Source organism: Corylus avellana, chromosome ca4 (genome assembly GCF_901000735.1).
Source record: "Corylus avellana chromosome ca4, CavTom2PMs-1.0".
In the NCBI taxonomy this organism is placed as follows: domain Eukaryota; kingdom Viridiplantae; phylum Streptophyta; class Magnoliopsida; order Fagales; family Betulaceae; genus Corylus; species Corylus avellana.
The window spans coordinates 10,370,257-10,378,455 of record NC_081544.1 but is presented as its reverse complement, the minus strand read 5'-3'; the positions used below and the strand labels follow the sequence as shown (position 1 = coordinate 10,378,455).

The 8,199-nt window shown below is 35.9% G+C and overlaps 1 pseudogene; it reads left to right on the top strand.

Annotated features, from left to right (window-relative positions):
• Positions 1-2,810: 2,810 nt before the first annotated feature.
• Positions 2,811-3,923, top strand: LOC132178041 (GEM-like protein 4; annotated as a pseudogene).
• Positions 3,924-8,199: the final 4,276 nt, after the last annotated feature.

Sequence of the window (8,199 nt, the reverse complement as noted above, 5' to 3'; positions counted from 1 at the left end):
TACCTATTAATTTATGTAAATATTTTGAACATCACTTACGCATGGGTACATTAAATGGTGGTAGCATTCTTCCACAATCATTGCCATGCGCACTAGTAGATTCTCTAGCTCCAATCGTATACCCTTAAAATTACATTCATCATCATCGTCTGTGTTAGATACATCCGAGTCGGGCAATTCATCGATACTGTCCACCCAATGACGTGCATTACCAATGTTAGCATTAGATGGGCCAGCTGCATACATGTCAATAGGCCTACATTTAAGTGAGATGAATAACGTCACATTCTAATCATAGCATTTGTAAACATCATTAGGCTATATTCAGTCTATATTAATAACATGCAACTGGATAATTAAAATTAGAAAGTAAAACTAGGTTCATAATATTAAGCATTAATGTTAAAAATGTTCCCATACTCCATAATAAGCATCCCTAACATAGTATCAAATTGTGCCTGACATAATGCAATCAAACTAGCTTAAGCGGTTAGAATAGAAAAATAGTCATTTGAAACAACCACAAAATACAACATAAAATATTAAAATAAAACATAAGCCTCATTTGTCTTTTTTTGGATCCATGTTGTCTAGCCAATGACGTACACCGTCGTCATTCATTTTCAACAGTATCCTTGCCCAAGTCGAATCGTTGAGCGTCCTGCATGCTTTGACATAATTTTTCGTGGGCAATGACATTTCAGCTACCAATACATTGATACGGTCCATGATGTCTTCCTCAGGATACTGGCTGGGAGGGGGCTTATAAGACATACCATCGCCGGGTGAATGGCCATTGCTAAGCTTGCACCTCTGTAAATAATCCGATCTCAAGACATCGAATGAGCTGTGCATCTCCTAGTAAATTTGCTCACCCTTGGATGATCGCTTGCTAGAGTGCGATCCCTGCAAGTGAGAACCTTCCCTCTTCAACTTCCCTTTTCCTTTTCCTTTTGCCTTGTGAGCTGACGCACACTGGGGCTCTGTCAGGTCTATGATTGCCACAGGGTTGTTGAGATGGATGTCATTATCTTCACAATTGCCTGCCTGGGGGTGATTGTGTGCTAACATACCTCCACTTTCCAGTGGATGTTGAGCCCTCAAAAATGTAGCATAGGTGCTTGAAGTTTACCGGGGGGCCATTTTGGAATTTGTAGTACTTGTTCAGGCTCTTTGTTTAAGAAGGAAGAGCAAATAAATGAAAAAGACACAATATAAAACATAAACTGTCAATAAGTACGTCAACTCGCATAAATAAGGAAATGTTAAACATAATAGTAGTGGCATACCAGTCGGAGGTGTTCCCATTGTTCCGGAGTTCCCGTGACAGTCCCAAAATCATCATCCCACCCACAGCCGGTACTTGCCTTATCTCGAACAAGTTCCGAGAAGTTCACCCACTGCTCTTTAAGATGCTTAATTTTGTCCTTAACCTGTTTTCGTGTGTAGGGTGTGCCATCCTTAAGTCGTTTGTTTAACTTGTTCGTGATGCCCGCCACATGCTTCCCAAAGGGTGGGCGAACTCCTTCATCTTGGCAGTTGCAAAGAATATGCACCAGGATATCCTCGAGCTCTTGTTCCCATTTCACATTTGCCTGCGGGATGGAAAATTCTGGTGGGGATGGGGTTTGCATCCCACTCTTTCGAGGAGACTTACGGGAGTGCTAAAGAATGACATCTACGCATATGTATAGAAAACAGCATAACAACGTGCACAAATCATGTATGATACTTATCTACCAACCACAGTCAACACAAAACTAAACTTTTACGTAGACACTCGAACTAATATATACGATTACGTGAATTATGATACGACATATTTACAATAAGCAGGAAAATAAGTTAGGCACAAACAATTTAGAATTGTTTAGAAGCAACCTACCTAGAAGCAAGCTTTGGTATAAAATAAGTAACCTACCTAGAAGTTGTTGGATTGTCATTGTCGCAAGTAATACCTGTCGAACTGAAAATTAAACGAGGTCAACATTAACGCCGACTAACCAAAAAATGGAGGCATATTTAGCATAATTGGTGAAATACCCTAATACAAAAAATAACACACAGAAACACGAGGCTGTATAAAAACCATGAAATTAAGATTTTTCAAGTGTTTATGAATGAGAATGTTTAATTATGCAGGGGTGATGATGAATAAATCCTCCATATATATATATAATTCAAAACTAAAATACAGTAAAAAAAAAATAATTAATTAATTAAAAACAAGCAAGCTATTGAACCATACTATCCATGAATAAAGGGATTTGAATAGTACAATCTATCATAGCCGTTTCATGATATTCAAAGATCCTTCACAGTGAGACATGAATAAATCCTTTGTCAACTAACACTAGACGAATTAAAGGAATAGAAGGAAAAAAAAAAAAAAAATAGCACTCGATGACTGATGTTAACTCAAAGCAGCTAAAGCCATTAAATCATATGACAATATGATTTTTTTTTTTTTACTGAGCAATTGACAATATTATTTAATGGCTTAGAAAAAAAATGGCAATATTAATAGGAAAAAAAAAAAAACAGAAGAAAAAGAAGAAAAAAAAATCACTTGACAATATGATTTTAATGGACCTCATTTACTTTTTCCTTTTCCACACTAATAGGAGAAAAAAGGTTGAAATATCACCAAAAAGGTCACATAAAATGTAGTTGATGATCCATTTGCAGAATACAAGGCTTTATCAAACATATTTTATACTAGTTGAGAGACAAAAGAAGGGCTAGTTTGGAGACCAAAGTTGTTGGGACTTCAATCGGGTCAAGAGCATACCCAGATGAAATACTACCAAATGGACACTCACCTGAACCAGCAGCTACCCAAATGTTATATTCCCTCTCCAGCAACTGAACCCTCAGCATCCACACAGAGTAATTAAGCCTCCCTTTCTCTCTCTTTTAACACCCAAAACAAAGGTGTACGTTCTAAATAATAATAAGATTGTCTTGGTATTGCAGGTAAAGTAGATTCAGTGCTTAGCAAGATGAACAAGTGTGGGAAAAAAGTAGGGAACTTTGCTCATGCATTCTGAGAGCACGGTAATTATATTCTATTGCTTCAACTAAGATTTCAAAATCTTTTACTTCCTAAATTTCTTTGCCTCTCCAAGCAATCCTTAGTTTTTTAAGGTAAGACTTCAATATAATTTATCAGTTTCCACCACTACCTTCTTTTTGTTGGCTGGCGGGAAGATAAAATAAAAGCATAGAAAAATCAATAATTATTTACATTTGGAAAGGCCTGCAATTTTTGTAACATGTGAACACAGCCCTACTTTTAGCTTTCCTTCCCTTGGGCTTATTAACAAACACTCTACAGTCTGAACATGCACCACTTGTACAAAACAACATTGAATGATGAGATTTCTTCTTTTTCTTGTAATGTTGAGAACTGCAGTGAGATTGGGGCACGACATCACTGAAACAGTGAAAGGGAAGTTGTGGATGGGGGCAAAAATTCTTATAGTAGGTGGGTTGGAGAAATTGTTTAAGAAGTTATTTAGTGTTTCAGAAGCAGAGAAACTGTTGAAGACTTCCCAATGCTATTTATCAACCACAACTGGTGCAATAGCAGGCCTCCTCGTCATCTCCACCAACAGCATATCCTTTTGGAGTGAGAGATCTATCAAAGTGCCCTCCCCAAATGGAGGATTGGTTAGACTCCACTATAAGGTATTCAGATTATTCTCCCTCTCTCCCTTTCTTCATGCTTACTAATTACAAGTTCTGCATTATATATCCATTTTTTGCAGGTATTAATCCCACTCAAGAAGATAAGGGCAATTAGCCTATGTAGGAATGTGAATAAGCCATCATCCAAGTACATACAGATAACTACATGCGACAATTTTGACTTCTGGTTTATGGGTTTCTTAGATTATCAAAAAGCTTTGAAATATCTTTAGCCGGCAATTTCTCAAGCTTGAAAGAACACTGAACATAATAGCTACCAAAACCCAACCGGTGAATAATACATAAGAAGACTACATGCTATATATGGGAGGAAAACAAACTAACAAAAGAAACTTCTACACAAGATAGCCAAAAATCTATATGTAGGGGTGGGCAGATTAACCGATTACCGATTACCGACCGATTACCGACTTTAACCGAACCGATATTAACCGTAACCGATAGTTATCGGTCGGTAATCGGTTAAAAATTTTATACCGATAAGCTTATCGATCAGTAATCGGTCAGTTAAAATTTTTTTATCGGTTAACCGATATGACCGATAAGTTATTTTAATTTTTAATTTTTTAAAATTTAATATTTATTATTAAAAGTTAAAACCAAAACGACGTCGAATTTCCTTCCAATGAAGAATTTCAATTTTGCCATTTTGAATCAGATAAAGCTTGATTTTTTGGTTGACATTTTGTTCATTGGAACGAAATGGGCTTCCAGAAGCTAGAACAATAGAACCGATTCTGCATTTCTGCTCATGGAGCAATCTCAGATGATGCTCCCGGTAAGAGAAAGAGTTTATTATATTAATATAAACTAAAAGAAAAAAAGCCTAATAAAAAGCCCACAAAAGTCAATCTAGCAATTCTCAAATTAATTTTTGGCTCAATTAGCAATCAGTAAAAAAGCCCAATAAAAAGCCCACAAAAGCCCAAATCGGTTTAACCGACCGATTAACCGATTACCGATTTGACCGATAATTTTCGGTTAAGACTTTTTATCGGTCGGTAATCGGTTAAGATTTGGTTAACCGATAGCTTATCGGTTAACCGACCGATAAGTCCATTAACCGGTCTTAACCGACCAATACCCAGCCCTATCTATATGCAGTACCTTCAATCGTGATCGTGTGCGTGGAGTTGTGGCTGGAGGTCTTGCCCACTGAGACTGGTGTCTGGCTACACCGGTAGAACGCAATGTGGATGAGTGCTGGGGTTTTTTGTGCAACGAAGCCTCTAATATACATGAAATGAGCTAACCAGGTCCAGGCATTGTGCACATGACGCCAAATGAACCAGCTGTGAAGCTGTTTACAGAGCCCAATGGCTATGCATAGGGTGGCTCTGTGGAAGTGAAATCTCTTCAAAGATTCTTTGTTGAGAAGAATATAAATTCATGAGGGAATCGGGTGTCAGGGATAGTTGGGCAGATTCGGTTGACCAGTGAAGAATGGAGCACACGCCGGGGGGGAACGCTTGTGTTGGTGCTTTGTAGATTTTTAAGGAAAAAAAATAAAACTCAGACAGGATGTCCAAGGATGAGGATTTTGAGAGAAAACTCAACATGGACATGAAGTTACGGGGGTGGGGGGAATGGTGGATGGACAGAAGGGGGAATGGATAAGGAAGAAATGGAAGGAATGGAATGAAGTGGAAATGGAATGAGTCAACTGATAAACAATGTCTGGGCCAACACTTTTGCCAAACACAGCCTAAATGTGTGGAAATCGACAAACACACGAGGCCTAGGGCATGGGTGTCTGCTCCCGGTTCCCCATGTTGATTAACCCAAGAATCCGGTGAGGATATCTTTTGTTACTCTTATTAAACCCAGGACTTGGTCATCCAAATTGATTTAACTAACTAGTTCATACCACATGCATATGTTGGCCAGACAAACGCATATGAGGAATACAAGGTAACAGGTATTAATTAAGTTAAATACACCAAAATATAATTGTAGCAAAGACGCCAATATTGCAATCATAAATAGACATGATTAGGGCTTTAATCTAGCCCTAATTAAAACTATAAACTACATAATGAAAATAAAAGGTAGAAGAGAAGAAAACCCAAACTCCTTTTGATCTAGTCTTCAGTTCCTTTCCAGAGCTTGTGCCTCTCTTCTCCACACTTATTCCTAGAGGCTTAGAGGTCTATTTATAGACTTTAGAAGTCATTGACAAACTAGTAAACCAAGGAAATTCGTAGGGTTTTACTCCTATTACAAGTGGGAGTTGGAAAACCCTAATATGGAAAGAATTATAGTCTGGCCGCTGCTTGATATGTCACCTACGCACATGTGCAATTGATCGGAGCCCGTGTGCGCTCGGTCGCACATCTGTGATCGAGACTCTCCTGTTGTGCGCTCGATCGCACATGGCCGCACTCGCTTGTCTTCTCTGGTAGTGAGCTCGATCGCAGGTTCCCTAGGATTGGTCGCACTGTTAGGGGCTCCATCTTTTCCCACTTTCTCTATTTGAGCCCAAATCTTCCAGATTTACTTCATTTTCTTTCAAAAGCCTACAAAAGCATGAAAAACACATAAAAGAACTAAAATAGCACAAATTAACATACTTAAGGAATTAACACATATAAGTTTAAGGGCTAAAATATGAATACTTTGGCACTTAATACACCCCCAAACTTACATATTGCTAGTCCCTTAGCAATACCAAACTAAAAACAAAATGAAAAATAGAAAATAAAAAGATAAATCCATCTTTCGTGGGATGTACGATTGCATTTAGCATATGCAACAAGCCTTATAAACCCCTAGGAATTTCCTAGAGGACGAGTAAAGTCTCGTGATGGTTTTCTAGGAATGTTACCTATAAACATCATCTAGGAGTTCATGTTATTTAAAAATTAAGGTAAACTCGAGACCATGATTTTTATTCGTTAGCAAGCTTAAAAAGGTAAACTCCAGCTTCACAATGAATTGAAATCTCAAAGTTTAATTACTTACAAAAGACATGCTAAGGCATCACAAGTTTGAAAACAGTTTAAAGTGAACCTAGCACATAAATATGAAGCTTCCAATTATTTTCAACGTGCAATGTCTCAATATCTCAAAGTTCACTGAAATCCCTATTAGAATGAACAACAATGGCATAATTTTCTCTCTCTTTTATTATTATTATTATTATTATTATTATTATTATTATTATTATGTTTGGTTGTGCAATATTTAGGGTGCGTTTTCAAAAAAATAATCTGAAATTTTAAACCAAATCGCAATTTTAGAGTGTTTGGGATTGCGGTTTTAAAAACGCAAATTTTAAAATAGCAAAAAAATCTGCGATTTCCATAAGCTGATTAGAGGGTGCTTATTTGAAAAAGTGCGAATTTAAAGCAAAATCACGATTTCTATTAAAAATATATTTGGCGCAATAGTTACCTTTTATTGAGCGGGAATGAAAAAAATACCAAGAATACCCCCTAAAATATATTAAAACCCTTCTTTTCTCTTTTTTTTCTTCATCCTCTCTGTCTCGTTCATCCTTTCTCCGTCCTGTAACAGTGTGTGTCGTTGTTGTCCATCTCTCTGCCCCTCTACCAGGTAATAATCTCACCTTAATATTTTCTTTCTCTCCATATAACTCTTTTGCTTTTGTAAAACTTTCTACTATTTGGTGTTCGGTGTTATTTTATGTGGTTTGTATGATTATTATGTTTTTTTGCGTTTATATTCTTCAACCATTTCTACATAGTAAAGTTGTGATTTTTTTTTTTTTGTTTTTTAAAATTTTATTTAGATTACCATACATGCATAATGATCTACAATCCAACATAGTATGCAGTGATAGATCACTGTACACGCAAAATAATGTGATAGTGCGTGTACAGTAACCGTGTGAGGCTTTTTCTTTAAAAAAAAAAATTGTATAGTGACAAAGATGATGATTTTTCTCAGGTCACTGTGCACTGCATAGTGATGTGCACAGTGACGATTTTTTATAGCTTCTCTTTTTTTTTTTCTTTTTTTTTTTTTTTATAAAGGTACTGTACAGTAACAATTTGTGATGGATTTTTATTTTTATTTTTTAATGGATATTGCACTGTAACAGTTGGTGATATTTTATATATATATATATATTTTTAATGGGTAATAAACAGTGATAATTTTTTTTTTATATATATTTTTAATGGGTAATAAGCAATTATCAAGTACTGATTTAAATTATTGGTGAATTATGTAACAGTTAAATTTGATAAATATTATTAGTTTAATTTGATGGATTGTTTTTGTATTTTTTATTATATACAATGTTAGTTATTTTACTATTATAAAGAAATGTCTTTATTGGTAATTTGGTCATGAAACTGCAATTATATACTAGTGTTATTCAAACACTCAATTGATAAAAAAATATTTTTTAGCATGTTTTACCAAACGCCTGTACGATTTTAAAAAGTATAAATTTTAAAAACGTAATTTTTAAAAACACAATTTTTAAAATCGCACTTGTTAAAATTGCACTTCCAAACGGAC